Source organism: Adiantum capillus-veneris, chromosome 12, assembly GCF_014529385.1.
Source record: "Adiantum capillus-veneris isolate H3 chromosome 12, ASM1452938v2, whole genome shotgun sequence".
Taxonomy (NCBI): domain Eukaryota; kingdom Viridiplantae; phylum Streptophyta; class Polypodiopsida; order Polypodiales; family Pteridaceae; genus Adiantum; species Adiantum capillus-veneris.
In genome coordinates, this window is record NC_140942.1 from 144,372,499 (window position 1) to 144,391,380 (window position 18,882).

The window sequence follows — 18,882 nt, forward strand, 5'->3', positions numbered from 1 at the left end:
GGGGTTCACTATCATAGCACCAGGTTATGGATACACCAAAATCCTTGGTTGTGAGAGAACCTATAACCCAAGGTTTAGAGTACACCAAAAACTCGATATCATGCGAGTGATATATCTAGCTCGGGCTTGAGCGGGGGTTGTTGGTTTTCCAAGCCCTCATTTACTTTGATGTGAGCCCATGAAAATACTCCCTTATGGAGCATGCAGATGAACTTCAATCCTTTTAGAAGTTTTGCATGGCTAATCTTTTATATATTGTAAGGTGTTGTCTACTATAGTGATTATAGCTTTGTTTGTCAACAAAAGGATTGTCGTGCTCTTCTCTTCTCTCTCGTTCTGGTTTTCTACCATCTCTTTCGCCATGACTGCTGCTTCTTTTTGCCTACACCCTCCATAACCAAGCTCCCATTACATTGATCCCTCTTATTTTGGTTTTTAAGTGATTTGGATCACTCCAAAAGTTAAACCCTGGGTCTATCTAGTGGTTTTTGGCCTTGAATGACTTTGGCTGTGTTTTGACCCACCATTTAGAGATTTTTTGACTATCTTGCTTTTGGATATTTTGTTTGTATTGGTCTCTATCCAAAGGATCACAAAAGGGGCATGGATCACAGTCCATGTTCCATCAAATCTAGAGCCCAAATTTGGCTTGATGATTACTTGTAGTCTAAGTAGTCTATTCTACAACTTATTTTTGGATTTGGAAAAAATTTTATTGATCAAAAGCTATTTGTTGTGTCTGCCATGTGGTTTTTGACTAGCAGATAGTTTTTTGATGATTTGGTCAACCTCAATGCTCAAACAAACCAAATTCTCAATCAAAACCCAAACCTCTTTCATGGTATCATGTAGCCTCGCCCCCAATTACATAGTTGTAGCATCAAACAGTTGAAAGGAATGCTCGAGCTTCCACCCTCACGATGACAATTTTCTGATTTTTCAAAGATTTATGAGCTTCTAAACTGAAGCCCAAACAAATTTTTAAAAAGGGAAAACCCTAATTCACTCCCTCGCAAGCTTAGATACAAGATTGCAAAGAGGCGGGACTGCAACACACATAGATTGGGTAACCATGCAAGCTATTGCACAGTAGAGAAAAATTGTAGGTTTTTTCTGTAAAAATAAGCCCTCTCTCTCTCTCTTACCCATGGCAATATGAGCTGATGTGTCCATTGTTGGGCCATTTTGCCATTTTGGACCAGAACTAGGTCATTTTCAGCTCATTTTTTACCCAAAAATGCCATTTTTGATGCAAAAAATCCCAAACGGAGTTAGAAAAATCCCTAAATTTGTGGGATCACTTGCATAAGCATAAAAATCATAGATAAGAATCATTTTTTTATCAATATACCATTTTGGATCACTTTCTATGCAATTCTGCAACGGCGCCTGTTAGCTACTATTTTTGGCAGTTTTTGCCCGCATCGGTCTTTATAGGCAATATGAGTGTGCCGCCATGAAACACTTGGAATATGTACATTTTCAAACCAAATTAATCATCTTATCAAGTGGAAAAGCACGCAAATGCGCCACATCCAGGTCCACGACTCTCTGGATAGGTATGTACATGATCATATGGACAAAATGAACAAAAGTAATCAATCATGAAACTGCACTTTTCTTTTTGCCTGAGAGGATTCTGCATTCTTCAGAGACCCTTTTTCTTTTGTGTTCAAAAGGGGGTAAAAGTTTAGGAGTGGGTGGTGGTGACTTGGGCTCCTCAGGGCTTGGCACAGGGGACTTGGCAGGGGTTGGTGCTTTGGGCTCCTTAGGAGTGGTTGGCTTGTAGGGTGACTTGGAAACCTTCTTTGGCAACATGAATGGTAGCTTGAAAGGTGAGCTAGGTGCCTCCCCCTAGCTGATCTTAGCTGTACGACACTTTTGAACCTTGAATTTCAATGGTAAGTGGAATGGATGGCCCTTTGTATCTGCTTTTTTTTTGCAGGGCTCTTCTTCTTGGTGGGACTCTTCCCCTTGGCAGGACTCTTCTTGGCATGGCTCTTCTTTGTAGGACTCTTCTTCTTGTGATCTCTTTTCTTTGTATGGATCTTATTTGCAGGACTTCTTCTTGGGATCCATTTTTTTTGCATCCAAACCCTTCGTGGATCTACCTTTCTTTGGTAGAAAAGGAGATTCTGCATCATTTGGGTTTATTGATCTTTCCAAAACCATAGAAACAGCCTTCTCTCTCACCCATGTGACCCAAGACTCTGGATAGCCATGCAACTGAAACAAATAGAAAAAGGAATGAAAGTACATGAGTACATACATACATAGTTAAGAAATCAAAATACATCAATGACACATGAGATACACACTTACAGTGAGTGTAGTCATCCTGCACCTTGACTCAAGATATCCCCATGCATTGGCAAGCACCCTCCATCCACAAGATGTTGAGTCTGTTTGTAAAGGCACTTTTTGATTGTAGTACCTCAAACCTTCTATATTGTAATCCTTATTTGTGGTTATCAGGTGACCAACGATAAGTTTGGCAGCACTGCAAGAAGACATCAATCAAAAAGCTACTAATAGAAAACAATGGGCCATCAAGCATAGATCATACTTCATACTTACAGTTTACTTCTCCCATGGATACTTGACAATGAATTCATAAATATAATATCTTTCTCTAAAAGATTGAAGATAATAAGACTCCAATGTCCTCTACAAAAAATAACAATTAGATAGGAATACCACAAAATGTTAAAATTAACATGTTAGGAGTTAAGATTTACCCTTCAATATAGGGGTATATTATATAATTGCAGGTCAGCATGTTAAAATCTCCAAAAAAACTTGAAAGGCTTCCTTGCTTGTTAAAAAGGCATTGTGTCACTAGAGGATCAAGTATGGAAATTTGCATCGCTATAGCCTCTAGAAGATCCCTCATAAGATACCTGAAAAAGAAAACACACCCTCCAATGAGGCCCTTGTGCTTGCATATGCACTAATAATTAGCAGAGGGGCAACACATACCTGAGACAGGATAAAGAGCACAGTATCACCAAGCTCAATGTTGGGGTTTACAAGCATACTTGTGTCTTGATGGAATATGTCCAAGTACACCTCATCATCTCCAAACAAGGAGACATCCACCACCATTTGGCCTGTAACTTTTTCATAAAGGAGAGAGTTGGATGCTCTTAAAATTTCTGCTTGCTCTGTAAGGATAGCATCCTCTGACATCATGTCTTGATCCCTCTCAAACTCCTTTCTTGCTTTGATATCCTGGGACTTTCTTGTGTCATACTCATGTGTAACATCCTCAATGACAACCCCTGAATCTTTCTGTTGTGCCTGGAAGGGGGGCTATTTAAAATTTGGAAGGCTTTAAGATCCTCACTAGGAATAAGCTCAAGAGCCTTATCAAACTTGTACCTCAACCTTGACACAAGCACAAAATCTTTGCTCATAAGTGTGACCCTATGAGAAAATGTAGCTGCAATGTAGCTATCATTCATAAAGTCTATGAGAAAATCCTTGGCAGCTTCCTGAAGGCACATCAAGGCTTGAGATTGCCACCTTATTGAAACAAAGGTTTTGATATTGATATTCATCATGCTCACAAGTCTATCTGATATCTCTTTTTGACAACTCTCATGAAAGGTAGCTTTGGAATCACTAGACAAGTAGACTTTTGTGCTTTCCTTATTTCCCTTAAAGATTTGACTTGATAATTCAACCTTTTTCTAGCAATAGGCCTCTGACGAGTTATGGAGGTGATTTTTCTTAATCATCTTTCTCTAGATCTTTTGGGGCTTGGTAGACTTTTCTTGCAGTCTGTTTCGTCCTATCCATTTGAGTCACAAATTACTTCAAAACACCACACGATGCGATACGGGGGCAACCAACAGTCTAGACCATCCCGCTATCGTGTTGTATGTGAAAATACTAAGGTTGGTAGCGCGTGGCACGAAAAAATGGAAATACATTGGACGATGCGATAGGGGGGCCACCCACAGTCTAGGACATGTAGCTATTGTGTCATTTGTGAAGATGCTGAGCACAAAAATGCGTGGCACGGAAACATAAAACGAACCCGCACGTCGCGATAGTTGGGCCACCCACAGTCTAGAACTTGTCCGTATCGTGTCATATGTGAAGCTGTTGAGCTTGGCAATGAATCATGGAAGGACACTGCATGACACAATAGGAGGGACACCCAAAGTCTAGAAGACCTCCCTATCGGGTCGTACGGGATAGAAATAAGAGGCACTCCGGAAGTGCAAAAAATTGGGCAGGAAGGGGGTGTGCGGGTCGATGGAAAGATGCCAGAGGAAAGAGATAAGATTGGCAAAAAGGGGATCTGTGGGTCGTTTAGAAGGTACAACACGACGCGTATGTGTGGTTTGGGGGAAGGTGAAAAATGAGCACATGAGAGAGGTTTTTATACAACCAACTGTCCGTACGACGACCATTGGAAGCATGCCACGTGGCACGTGTGAATGGATGACACGTGTCCATAATGGGTTTTTTTTGGCACCTTATATAAAGCTTGATATCAACTTGTGTTGGCATTGTACTTTTATTGGTCCCACACGATGCAAGAATTTCCTTTGTTTTACTTCTCTCTCCACTCTATCACGTCGTCTTGGTCTCTCAAGGTCTCTTCGTCTCTTAGTCCCGCACGACGTGAGGGTACGCGTTTGCAAAGTATGGGTGGGGCCTCTATCGCTTGGTATGGGCTTCTCCCCACTCCACTAGATAGTTCCCGCACAATGCAACTGAAACGCTTTGCATGTTGTGGAACGTATCCCTATCGCTTCGTTTGGGCTGCCCTCTGCCTAGCTTCACCGATTTGGTTTTTTTTCAACCAAGCCATGAACGAAGGTCGGGAGGAGATTCTAGAGGAGAGTCCAAGTGAGAAGCTCTTGGTTGCTGTGATGGGATGGTGGTGACATGGAAGTGTCCACCAAAGCATATAAAATATTCAACCCTTTGTTTGCTCTTGCAGTTATGCTAGACAATTTGAAGGACTTTTTATCAGAATAATTCAAAGAGTTTGAAGAGGAAATTGAAGGCAATTGTTTGGTTTTAAATGTTAAGACTTATTTCCATCTAACCAAATTTACTACCAACTCAATTGAGAAAGGCAAAGTAACAAGGAGGTTTGGAAGATCTTCTAAGAAGACTTCCTCTATTTGTCCACCTACCATTTCTTGTCAATTACATTCAAAGCCTTGCAACCTTGCTCCAAAAGAAGTTGCCTTTATTTTCTTTTTGTTCCTTAAAGTTGGCAGTGTAAAACCAGAGGACTGCCAGGTCTTGGTCCATCCGCCATGGACCCCTTCCCACTGGCAGCCAGCCCTTGGCCGAGTCCATGACCCCTTGGTTGGCCCTTGGCCTAACATTACTCCCCCCTTGGAGAAGCGTTTTCGTCCTCGAAAACAAAAGTGGGGAATTTCTTCTTAAGAACACTAATGTTTTCCCAAGTGGAACCCTCTTCAGGACGATCTTTCCACTTGACTAAAGCTTGACTACGTACATGATGACGAGTACGGAGTTCATGAAAATCTAAAATGCGTTCAGGTTCATGCGGTGGAATGGGAGGTTCAGTGAAATCAACCAATATCTGCTGGCCGATAACATTGTCGTCCCCATGCAAGCGTTTACGTAAACGACTTACATGAAATACCGGATGGACACGAGAGTGTGCAGGTAACTCAAGTTTGTAGGCCCTATCTCCAACTCGCTTAAGTATCTTGAATGGCCCACAATAACATGGAGATAATTTGGGTGTAGGTCCAGTCTTCAGACTTTCTGAATGTTCTGGCACATGCAAAAATACCTCTTCCCCTTCCGTGAAGGTAACTTGCCGACGTTTCTCATCAGCATACTTCTTATACCAATCCTGTGCTTGTCGAACATTTTGACGAGCAAGTCTTAGCATTTCCATATGATCTTGGATGAACTCCTTGACCTGTTGGAGCTTTCCAGTTGCCAACCCCACCATCACTGGTGATCTAGGTTGAAAACCATACATAAGCATGAATGGACTAAAACCAATTGTAACATGCTTAGCACTATTATATGCAAACTCAAGAATAGGAAGATAATCTTCCCAATTGGATTGCTTCTTGCTAACGTATGCTCGTAGCATATCCTCTAGAACTTGGTTGACTCGTTCCGTCTAATCATCTGTTTCAGGGTGATCAGCCGTACTTAAATTAAGTTGTGTACCCAATCATTTAAAAACAGCCCTCCAAAAATGACTGTTAAACTTGGGATCACGGTCACTCACAATGTTACTTGGAAATCCATACAACCTGTAAAGATTGTCCACAAATAACTTCACTAATTCTGGAGTCTTAATGGTTGACTTGGTTGGAATAAACCGACAAAGTTTAGTCAACCGGTCTACGACCACCCATACCGAGTCATGTCCTCGAATAGTGGTTGGTAAACCCACAATAAAATCCATGGAGATACTTTCCCATTTACCATTGGGAATCTCTAAAGGATGTAAGAGTCCTCCTGCTTTCAGGCGTTCTGCTTTATTAACTTGACATTTTTGGCAATGCAAGACATAGTCTTGAACATACCCATGCAAACCTGGCCAGTAAAACTGTTGTCTTACAAGTGCATAAGTTTTCTTAATTCCAGGGTGCCCTGCACTTGGACTATCGTGACATTCATAAAGAATTTGGCGCCGAATGTCCGCGTCCGTCGGTACACACACTCTCCCCTTGTGGAGTAGGTACCCATCATCTATGGAAAAATTCTTCCATCTCTGCAGTTCATCACTCGAAAGAGGAGAACTGGGTGTGGAGGAAACAAAACCACTACCAACATTGGAGTGAGAAGGATCCCTCTTTCTAACATAGCTCCACACCTTGGAGTATGTTGTATCATGTTTGCACTTACCTTTGAGAGATTCCAAAAACTCACCTGCAATTCCGTGAAAAGGAGAGAGTTGATCTCTGGCATTCGGCTGAGAGCATCAGCCACTACATTGTACCGCCCTTTGTGATATCGTAGCTTGGCATCATACTCCTGAAGAATCTCAGCCCACCTGCCCTTGCAACCCTTCAAATCACTTTGTTGTGTGAACCACTTGATACTTTCATGGTCAAACACAATCTCGAACTGTGCACCATACAAATAATGTCGCCATGTCTTTAAAGCAGACACGATTGCATAGAGCTCTCGTTCGTAAGTAGAGTAATTCTGTTGTGCTGAATCTAGCTTCTTGCTTTCAAATGCAATTGGCCTTCCCTCCTACAGAAGGACTGCTCCAATCACACGATTACTAGCATCCGTTTCCAAAACAAATGGCTTTAAGGGATCCACAATAGCCAAAACCGGAGCTGTGGCTAAAGTGTCCTTAAGTTTGTCAAAACTTTGTTGTTTTTCTAGTCCCCACTGAAAAGTCTTGCCCTTGGCTTTCAGTGGATCTGTCATGGGAACAGCAATATGGGCATAGTTTTTAACGAATCGACGATAAAAACCTGCAAAGCCTAAAAAAATCTGGAGCTCTTCCAAATTTTTGGGAGGGGACCACCTCCTAATGGCATCCACCTTGGATTGATCCATGTGTAACCCTGCAGCCGAAATAACAGGCCCCAAGTAGTGAATTTCCTCCTTGAGAAAATTCCTTCCTTCCCCGACTTGGGGCTCCTGCACGCACTCGGTTTCGGCCGTCTTCTTCCTCCTCGACTTGAGGTTGCATGCAACATGCATCCAAAAGCGAAACGTGCCTCAGTTCTATGTTTAGCTCTGATACCAATGTAAAACAAGAGGACTGCCAGGTCCTGGTCCATCCGCCCAACCTCCCTTTAATAGGCTCCTAGCCACTTTCGGACCCCTTCCCACTGGCAGCCGTCCCTTTGCCGAGTCCATAACCCCTTGGTTGGCCCTTGGCCTGACATTGGCATGCAAGGCAAAGCTGATGAAGTGAAAGATACAGATGAAGAGGTAACAAATAAAAATGTTCCCACAGTTTTGCAACTTGAGAAAAGTGAAATTTTAGAAGAGGAGGAAATTGATGTTGCAGATGAGGAGCAGGAGAGTGAAAATTTTAATGTGGCTCAATTTAGAGCTAGTACTATCATTGATGAGCCAACAGAGGAGGTAGAGGTGTCTGAGGCTTCCTTATTGTTCCAAACCTTCCCTACGTCTATATCAATGGAAAAGAGTATATTCCTCTCCATCATATCCAATGTCTGCTTAATATGAGGGAGGACTACTGTATTGCAACCATTTCTAAAGCTTCTGATGTGGCCAAAGATTTTATTGACACAAAAGAAGATTCAAAAGAGGAGTTTTTGGCACTTGATCTTTAGACATCCAATAAAAATTTTCTTCCTGCTCTTGCTGCACTTCCTCTATGCATGAGAAGAGTGGAAGAGGAGAAACCTTCCCTCAAAGATGAGCATTTTGAGAAGAGACTTGTTCAGCTTGGCATCCAATCTTTTGCCAAAGACTTTAAGCTGAAAAAATTTGGAAAGGAAGCTGACATAAGAGAGATGACTAGATCATGCAATCTCCTTCAAGAAAAAGTCATTGCCGAGGATGAGTTGCAAAAGGTAGATTTAGTTTCACCTTGATCTCCCTTCTGAAATCTTTCTTTTTTTTTCAAGTTTGTTTTAGTTAGTCATTATGTCTTGTTTTGTAGATTGAACTCCTTGACAAAGACAATTTTCTTGGGAGAGCTAAAGGCTCGAGAGGGAAATCAATAGAGGCCACTTCAAGAAGGGATGCCTCATCTCTCATGCACTACATGCCTACATTGGATAGTGCCACCTTCTGTGCTTTTCACATGCAGTATTCTGAAGATCCTGAGTTGCCTATATTTTCCCTGAAGATATTGTCACGGTTTTTGGGGTACACTCCCCTTCAAATCCATGCAAACAAGATCAAGCTACTTGAGAGAGCTGCAGCACTTAGAATATTTGGATATACTGCAGGATTCAATGCCTCAAGAGTAGGATACTTTCTTTGCTACTCTAGCTATGCAGCAGCAGTTGAGGAGACAAATGTCAACCTTCTTGGGGGCTATAAAAGAAAAAAGTTTTTGAGATATAGGGGTGACATGCTTAGAGATATGAAAAAAATCAAAAACTGATGTAAATTTGACAATTTTTTGCACCAAAATATCTTTTTTGAATTTGGATCTCTTTAGAAAGATTTGGTACAAAGTTTCAAAGTGAAGCATTAATCTCCATCTATGGTTGAGCAGCATGGTTGTTTGATCTCATCCGTTGTAATTGCCTCCTATAGAACCAATTGAATAATTCCTTTAGTGCATTTCTCCTTCTTTGTCCCCCTCCCTTTCTCGTACATTTGCTCCTTCTTTGATCTCATCCGTTGTAATTGCCTCCTATAGAACCAATTGAATAATTCCTTTAGTGCATTGCTCCTTCTTTGTCCCCCTCCCTTTCTCGTACATTTGAAAAAAGAAGTCCTTGCTTGATAGTGAGATTTTTCCATTCCATGAGTATTCCATGTTGCAAGGGGTCCTTGTTTTGCAAGATATGGTCCATGCAGGTACAGAATATGCTAAAAATAAAAAAAAACGTTAGTTGAACTCAATAGGATGCAATGTAAAATACTATCCAGACTTTAGAAAGTAATTGAATACTCACCAAGTAATATGTGATGTCTTTTGCTCCCCAATCATCTGTAATAGCAGATACTAAAAGCTTTATTGTCTTTTTAAAATCACCTGCATAAGTAGCAAAGCTAACTTGTTGTCTCAAAACTTTCAAAAAATTGTCGAGCTTCTTCCACACTTCCATGCATTTGTTGGCTACATTTGGTCTACTTTTGACATTGATTGTTATTACACAAATATCCTTCCAGCAGTTCCACATAGCATCAAATTGTTTGTTGTCATGGTTACTCAAAAATCTTATGGATTTTGCTCCACATATTGAAACATCTTGCAAAACATCACCCATTCCTTTTTAAAGAGTAGGATCTTTTTTTAGATGCACTTGACCACCATGAAAACCCATTTGAGAGAGCAAAGCCTTGCATTTTTCTATGCACTCGTCTGCAAGTTTACTTGGCTTAATAGAATATGCATAATCAAGATGGAGTCGAAGCAATTTGTCCAAGATTCTAATCTCTGCATGCATTGTACATATATGTACATTTTTTTAATCTATTGTTAGAATTGGATCCCAAATCATAGAAGATGATGGGTAGTTGATGACGTTCACACTATTTCTCGATGGTGGTTTTCCAACCTCGTGTTCTACAAGCCATCCTTTTGTTCCAGTGCTTGCCATGCAATATAGACATGGATACTTGGTATTGGCACCTCCACATACACCAAACATGCACTTAAATGTTTTTAGGTCAGCATTCAAGTGCCATTCTACAAAAAAGTCACCCATGCCATCTACATAGAGTTTTTCACCTGCATTTTGGTCCTGTATAATAGAAGGGATATCGGTCTGCAAAAAGAGCCATTTCAATGTATCGTGATTTTCTACTGGTATTTGAGCTGCTCCAATCCACCAAAGCTCCATTTTTTATTGAGTTTTGTGGTTTGGGGAATCAAGCTTACCCTGGCTATAGTCCAATGCTCTATTAATTAGGGATATGGATACTCTTTTCATTTTTTGACATTTTTGAATTTGAGCTTCATCCAATTTGATAACAAATATAAGTTTTCCTTCACAATCTACTTCTTGCATATTATAGTATCTCACCATAGCAAATTGAACATTTTTTATACTCATCCAAATGTTATTAAAAACATTATACTCAAAAGAATATTTTTTTTCATGTTTTTCATATGGCATCGTTCCTTTTATATGATAGTACTCTCCAAAATGTTCGGGTATTTCTTCGTTTAACACAATCCTAACTTTCCCAACATTGTGAGGCCTAGGCAACCCAAAAGCTTTAATCTTGTAATACTTTAAAACCTGAAACCAGGTTTTAGATATGGCCATGTAACCCCTTCTACTCACCCGCACTGTGTCACAAACTTCTTGCATTTGAGAAGGTTGGACGAGTAAACCCATATCTTTCAGTAAATTTTGAAATACCAATTTCTTCTGAGTTTGATTTTTAGGAAGTTTCAAAATATCACTTTTATTCATTACCTCATTCAGAAATCTCACCCTTTCTTGAGACCCTGTGTTCTATATTCTTTTCTTCAAGGAGTAGCTGTAGCTTTTTTGAAGCTCAGAACCTGAAGCTTGAAGATAAAATTCATTATTTTCACTATCCAAAGTGGCTCGCTCTGTTCCTGACTATTGAGCATATCACCACTCAAACTCTCTCAATTGTTTGGTGATGGAAAGCCCTTCTTTTGGCTTTGCAACCCATTCCAAGATGGTCCTTTTTGTAACCCTTTCAGAGTCCTCCATGAATTATTCCTCCTTTAGGGCTAATTTGAATTGCTCCCAACCTTCTCCATGCTCCTCCCTGATTCCCCTTACATGGTCTCTAATCTTGGGGATCACAACAAGCTCAAAACTATGAATCATGTCCAGCTCTGGAAACCATTGTAGCTCCATCTCCTTTACATAAACACGAAGAAACTTTGTGACATATTTTCCTTCAAATTGGTCCATTTTGTTCACAATATCTTGAAGCGCTTTGGTTGTTGACATCTCTCTTCTTTTTGCAGCTTGTTGTTGTTGCATAAACATGGCGAATGCTTGAAACATTTGCATTGTGCCTTGATCAAAATGCATGCCTTTTTTATCTTGCTGATCCATAGATTTAATTATTTGTAATTAAACCTTTCAAAACAAGTTTTTGAACCCCCACCCCAGCTGCTTCATGGCGGGTTCACCAGAAATGTTGGAATGTGTGCGGTCTAGCTAGGAAGGTGCAAAACCTTTGGCTATGAGAGTTCGTGATGAGAGTCACAAAAACTTTGTGAAAAAGAGTTTGTGGAGAATACCCAACCCTCTTTCTAAGGGTGAAAAAAAATCTAATAGCGTTCGTGAGACAGCAAAGTCACAAACCCTCTTCCTATCGTGCTTGGAGTCTGCTTGTTTTCGTAGTCGAGAATATGATGAGAGGATCACCAAATGACATTCAATTTCACTTTAAAAGACCATTTAAAAACACTAAAGTTTCAGCCATGAAACCTCAATGCTCATACAAGCACAATTCTCAATCAAAGCCCAAACCTCTTTCATGGTATCGTGTAGCCTCACCCCCAATTACATAGTCGTAGCATCAAACAAGTGAAAGGAATGCACGAGCTTCCACCTTCATGATGAAAATTTTTTGACTTTGCAAAGATTTATGAGCTTCTAAAGTGAAACACAAACACCATTTTGATAAGGGGAAACCCTAATTCACTCCCTCACAAGCTCAAATACAAGATTGCGAAGAGGCGGGAGTGCAGCACACATAGATTGGGCAACCATGGAATCTATTACATAGTAGAGAAAAATTGCAGGTTTTTTCGTGTAAAAAGAATCCCTCTCTCTTCTACCCATGGAAATATGAGCTGATGTGTCCATTTTTGGGCCATTTTGCCATTTTGGACCAAAACTAGATCATATTCAGCTCATTTTTTACCCAAAAATGCCATTTTTGATGCAAAAGATCCCAAACGGAGTTAGAAAAACCCCATATTTTGTGATATCACTTGCATAAGCATAGAAATCATAGATAAGCATTATTGCATCAATATACCATTTTGGGTCACTTTCCATGCAATTCTGCAACGACGCCTGTTAGTTGCTATTTTTGACAGTTTTTGCCCGCATCAGTCTTTATAGGCGAGATGAGTGTGCCACCATAAAACAGTTGGACTATGTAAATTTTCAAACCAAATTAAGCATCTTATCAAGTAAAAAAGAACGCAAATGCACCACATCTAGAGCCATGACTCCCTGAATAGGTATGTACATGATAATGACCGCAGTAGACGCTTCAAGATTTATCACAATATGTACATGATTGCTTTTATTTGCATACACCAAGAAGTGTCAAGAGTGAGGCAAATGTTTTTATTTCACACTATGTACGTGCCATGGCACGACAACGTGAGCTTACGACGCTCTCTTCTCTCCTTCTCCTGCTTCTATCTCCCTTGTTGGTTGTCATATTGCAGTGTCGTCTGTTGTGTTGCAATCACAAGTAAGAGCTCTACGCATTGACGTAAACATATCATGATAAATTTTGGAATTTGACATCGCCGACCCGCAACCTAATTTTATCATAAGTAGTAATTTAAGCTAGAAAATCACAAAGTAAGTATAGGTGGGGTATTGGGGCATTAGTGCTAAGCATTTAGATGTATTTGGGGTCAGAAATGACTAGGTCAAAATCTCACTACTGTTAATAATTGGATATTTTTCCACTCATTGAAAGTGACATTTGAGTCCATAAGCATGTGTTCTTAGGTCCTATATACTTTTCCTAAAAGTTTCATAGCATGTTGATGTCATTTGATGTTGTAACGATCATGGTTTGCTTGTTGATTAACGACTAGCTTTTGATGACTTAGGTCATTTGAGTGTAGTTTGAGTTAGATGCGAGTTGTATGTTGTTTTCCAAGAGATTGACACCCTCTTGTAGCCTCCATGCACTAGTCATGTCAGGTCCGTCCCATGGTTTGACAATTATGTTCGTGGTCCTCGCTATGTCTCCAATAAGATAAGAGTGAGGTTAGGAAGCCCACCCACATTTGGCACTGCTGCCAGGGAACAAGTATACCTAAACTAGGAAAAGCAAGAGCATCTAGTGTAAGTGTCCTTTCATTTCCTCTTATATCACCTAGAGCTAAAATTTCTCTTTAAACCTACACAGCTTAAGAGTGTCGTCTTTTGCTTTGTAGAGGTAGCTTGGGAGTAGATTGTACTTGCTAAGTACCTTATAGGATTGTAGGATTAGGTTAGGATTTTGAGAATGATTGATGGATAAGACAAGTCTTAAGATTAATGCTCAAGAAACCATAAGAAACAAGAAAACAAGTGTTTGTAGACACCTTCCACAACCCAATTGCAGCAGAACCTAGGAGTAGGGTATGTAGAATCCAAGGTGGATCTCAAATCATTGCTCACTCCAAAAGAATCATGTGTGCGTTGTTTATGTGAAGTTACAAAATTTCAGGTCTAATGCTTGAAACAGCATCAAAAGACAACCACTAAAACCAGTTGGAGATTAGGCTCATAAAAGTTGTATGAACCACTGGATAAGTATAAGGATGCATTTGAGGTAAATTTTCAAGAGTTGGCAAAAACTCATATTATTTACATTTACTTGATAATTTAGGCCAAATTAAGTTTTGACTTGACTCAGAGGCTTAAAACATGTCACAAAAAGATTGAGTATTGAAAAAATTGAAAAAAAAAAATATTTTAGGCCAAAAGTAAATAATTACGATTATTTACATTTGGCTTAAAAGTGATCAAGATTGATACCAGAGACTCTATGCATGATTACAAACATCTTTTGTGAAGGCTCATAGAATTTGGATCACAAAACAGACCAAAAACTTGATAAAAGCTAAACCATGTACTGTTTGTTGAGAAATTGAGTTTGACTTGATAAATCTTACTAAAATTTTGTGAAACTTGACTCAGAGGCTTAGTTTAAAGTGTTTAGCATGTGTAAACTCAAATGATCAAAAATATTATAAAATTTAACAGATGTAAATAATAATCATAATCTACTTTTGTCCTATTTTTGAGTTTTTTTGGTCAACCAAGCATATCATAGGATCTATCATGTTGTATCGAACACTCATATGAAATTTGGTGAAATTTGGATCTGTAAAGTGAAAATTGTGGCCAGTTTAGCAAAAAAATGCTAAAAAATCCCATAAGTAAATAATCGTTGGATTAGCTACACCTATTGAGTATACCACCGGGTCAAGCATATCAAGTAGACTACTCATAATAAGTTTGGTGGAATTTGGATCACAAAAATGAGACTTAAGCCAAACTCTTGAAAACTCTACAGACACTAAACAGTTGTTAATAACTTGGAAAAATCTTGTTCAAACTCAATGAAACTTGTCCAGAAACTACCAGAAGGTGTCTATATGGCAAAACAAGCCTAAAAAGTCTAAAAACTGAGAAAAGTAAATATTCGAGATTATTTACTTTTGAGCTCCAGAGACAAGATTTTGAACTTTTGAGCTTGTACAGTGTTAGAGCAACATAATACAAGGTCACTAGTCAAGTTTGGGTTCCATCGGATCCAAATTAATACATGCTAACTCACTTTCCAGGTTGCAGATTAGTTCTTTAGCTCTTTGCAAGGGTAGAATTTGGAAGTTCCATTTTCTCACTCACTTAGCTCAAATTTAAGTGACATACACATACCAATTACAATAGTTAGCAAAAATTATACAGTCTTTGAGAGAAAACAACTAACTTGGTTAAAACTGACACCAGAACGAGGTTGCAAGCAAAGAATTGGGAGCTTGATAGGAGTTGAATTCAAGTCAAGTGGAAAAAAAGAATAACAATCCAATCGCCAGTAATACTCTATCCAGGTCTTAACAAGTCTATATGAACCTTAGATCTGGTCGTACACTAGCAAATCAAGGCATACTTGGAGAGACTGCTAGTAGGGTATTCACCAAAGAGAGTGTGAATCAAGGTGATCAATTGGACACTGTCTTTGAAGAAGTCCCAGATACTTATTCCGCCTCAACATCTAAAATGTCTTCCTATTCGACTCAGTGAAGAATCGGAATAACAGTGCGATATAAGCACATACTTACCTTATATAGGACTAATATCCATGGAGCTCAGGTTTACCTAGATCCTAATGAAGAGTATGCCATTCACATTGATGACCATGACATAGAGTTTGAAGAGGAAATAAGAGCAAACAAACAAGGAAAAATGTATAGGGATGAAAACGGGACTCAGTATGTAAAAGTTGAAAATCCTGATGTGATAGACAAATGGGGGTTAGAAGTGAATACAATAATTTTGGATATGGTAGCAAAAGAAGCTCCACCAACTTTAGAATTTGAGGGATACGATCAAGCTGATCTGAAACCTTTGAAACATCTTAGCACTGATAATCCCAGGATTGGATTCTTTTCAAGGATCTTTTATGCAACTCTCATGCCAAACCAGGGCAGTTAACACCCATGAAGATCATCTATATCTTCAAGATCAAGGACAAAGGTTCAACAGATCTACCATCTTACCTATTTAGGGATTGTTATAACAATAATATTGTTATGATGAGTCTTGAGAAGGTAGAACAGACTAGATACCAAGGGTACTCTATAAGAGATTGGATATTGAGGCAAGGACCTGACCCTATTCCAAGAGAGGAACTCCACGAGAAATCTTTTGGGAGAAATGTTAAAAAACCCAAACCTACCTCATTAGGGAGAAACCCGAGTGCCATTAGAGTCAGTGTAGGGCTACATGAGACTATTTCTAACAGATTGGTTTGAAGGACTCGAGACAGGACCAACTGCCAAAAGAGTTGGAGTTGAGCCAAACAGACGTGTCAGACCAGCTGATTTTCAAAAATGGGTCAAAAAATATAACGGATCTGGGGATCCATATGACCACTTAGCTAGCTTCAAGCAAGTGCTAAGAGATAAAATGCATATTTGATTTCCACACTCAATTTGAGGGATTTGGAATGACTTTAGAAGTAAAATCTTTGACATGGTTCCAAAACATTCCACCAAGGGAAATCATGGATTTAAATACATTAGCTAAGGGTTTTGTAGTTGCATGTTCCAAAAATGGGATCAAACATAACATGGTCGCTCAAATCTATAACTTCAAATAGAAGCAAGGTGAGTCTGTTAGGGATTGTGCAACTAGGATAAAGCAGTACATTGTAAGATGTCCAAAATTAGAAATACCACTAGAAGAAAGGTTAGTGTCACTGTTAGAAGGATTGCTCAACAAAAAACTTCATGCTATATTGTTGTATAGCAAGAAGCATACGACCCCATAAGAGTGTGTATCAGATGCTATTGACTTAGGAGACAATTGTACCAACCAGATGTAAGGTTTCCAGTTTCCGAAACCTTAGTAATTTTACAAAGCCTGTAAATTTAACTTGAAAACACTATAGAATGATTCAATCATGGCTGATATTGGTATTTTCAGAATCATAACCAGAGCTTTACTATGGTTAGTATTTTTCAGGATCAGATTCCGAAAAAATTTGGGAAAGCTACGGGCCCTGAAAGGTTACACTAGGAATTCAATTAGTTAAGTAAAATTGGATGGTTTTAGTAATTATTATTAACAAAGACTTTCTTATCCTAAGGTTCTAGAATTTACTGATATTTCCAATTTTCATCATTAAAAATCAGTGAAAATAGTCAAAATCAATTTTTGAAGGTGAGGAGGCAGTGTGGAACTATGGGGAGCTTGTCCAGGTCAGTTTTAGCAGCAGGTGGCGCTACCTAGAAGGTGGGGCCTTGCTTGAGGTGCCAGAACCTGCCAAGAACAGCCCGGGGCCCAGAAAAACTATAAAAAGATCCCCTTTCCTTCATTAAAAAATAGACTTGGAGCCTTGGCACACTCTCTCTCATCTAGTGAGACCTCTACGCAGAAATCACTAGAGATCAAGCTCTAGTTGGTTAATTAAACGGTAATTAGACCTAATCTTTCTTAATTAGCAAAGCTAGGTTAACCTATTTACAATTTTCTTAATTAATTGAAGATTAATCCTATGTATACTAAAAAATACTCTACTGATTATTGTGATTAAGCTTAGGGATATTAAGCTAATTAATTATCATATCATATTAAGGCTGAAATTATCCATTTTAAATAAAAATTAATGGTATTTATACTAATTAAGTTTAGATTAATATGAGATAAATATGAGAGCTGTGTTAGACTATCATTATGCTAGGAAAATTATCTTGTAAGTTTTTGAGTAATTTTCATAATTAATTAAGCAAAATTACACTGTTTTTGAGAGAAAAGTAAAGGGGAAAATGATCAAACTAATCCAAAATGCTTTGAGATATTTATTAGAGATAAACCACATCTTAGGAAACTAGTGACATTTATGTTAACCTCAGATAATTAGTTTACCTAATTATTTTAGCAGAATTACACTGTTTTTAGGACAAATTAAAAGGGGGAAAATAGAAATTGATTCAAAATTCTTTGAGATAACTATCAGAGGTAAACCACATCTTAGGAAACCCCCGATAATTATGTTAACCTCGTATACCTTTTTTAATTAATTATCTTTGTAGAATTACACTATTTTTAGGACAAATTAAAAAGGGAAAAATAGCAAAATGATTCAAAATGCTTTGAGATAATTACCAGAGGTAAATCACATCTTGGAAAACCCAGAATAATTATTTTAACTTCATATAATTAGTTTACCTAGTTATCTTAGCAGAAGTACACTATTTTTAGGACAAATTAAAAGGAGGAAAATAGAAAATTGATTCAAAATTCTTTGAGATAATTATCAGAGGTAAATCATATCTTATAAAACCGGTGAAAAGTATCCTAACCTCATATAATTAGTTTAACTAATAATATTAGCATAATTACACTATTTTTAGAGAAAATTAAAAGGGGGAAAATAGTAAATTGATCCAAAATACTTTGAGATTATTATCAAAGGTAAATCACATCTTACAAAACGCTGATGATTATCTTAAATTTAGATAATTAGTCTAACCAATCATCTCAATAGAATTTTATTGTTTTTAGAAGAAAATAAAAAGGGAAAAATAGTAAACTAATCCAAAATACTTTGAGATAATTATCAGAGGTAAATCATACTTTACAAGACTTGTGATAATTATATTAACCTTAGATAATTAGTTTACTAATTATCTCAGTAGAATTACATTAATTTTAGGAAAAAATAAAAGGGAAAAAATAGTGCATTAATCAAAAAACCATTGAGATAATTATCAGAGGTACAACACAGCTTGAGAAAATGGTGATAAATACCATAACCTCAGGTAATTAGTTCAGATACATA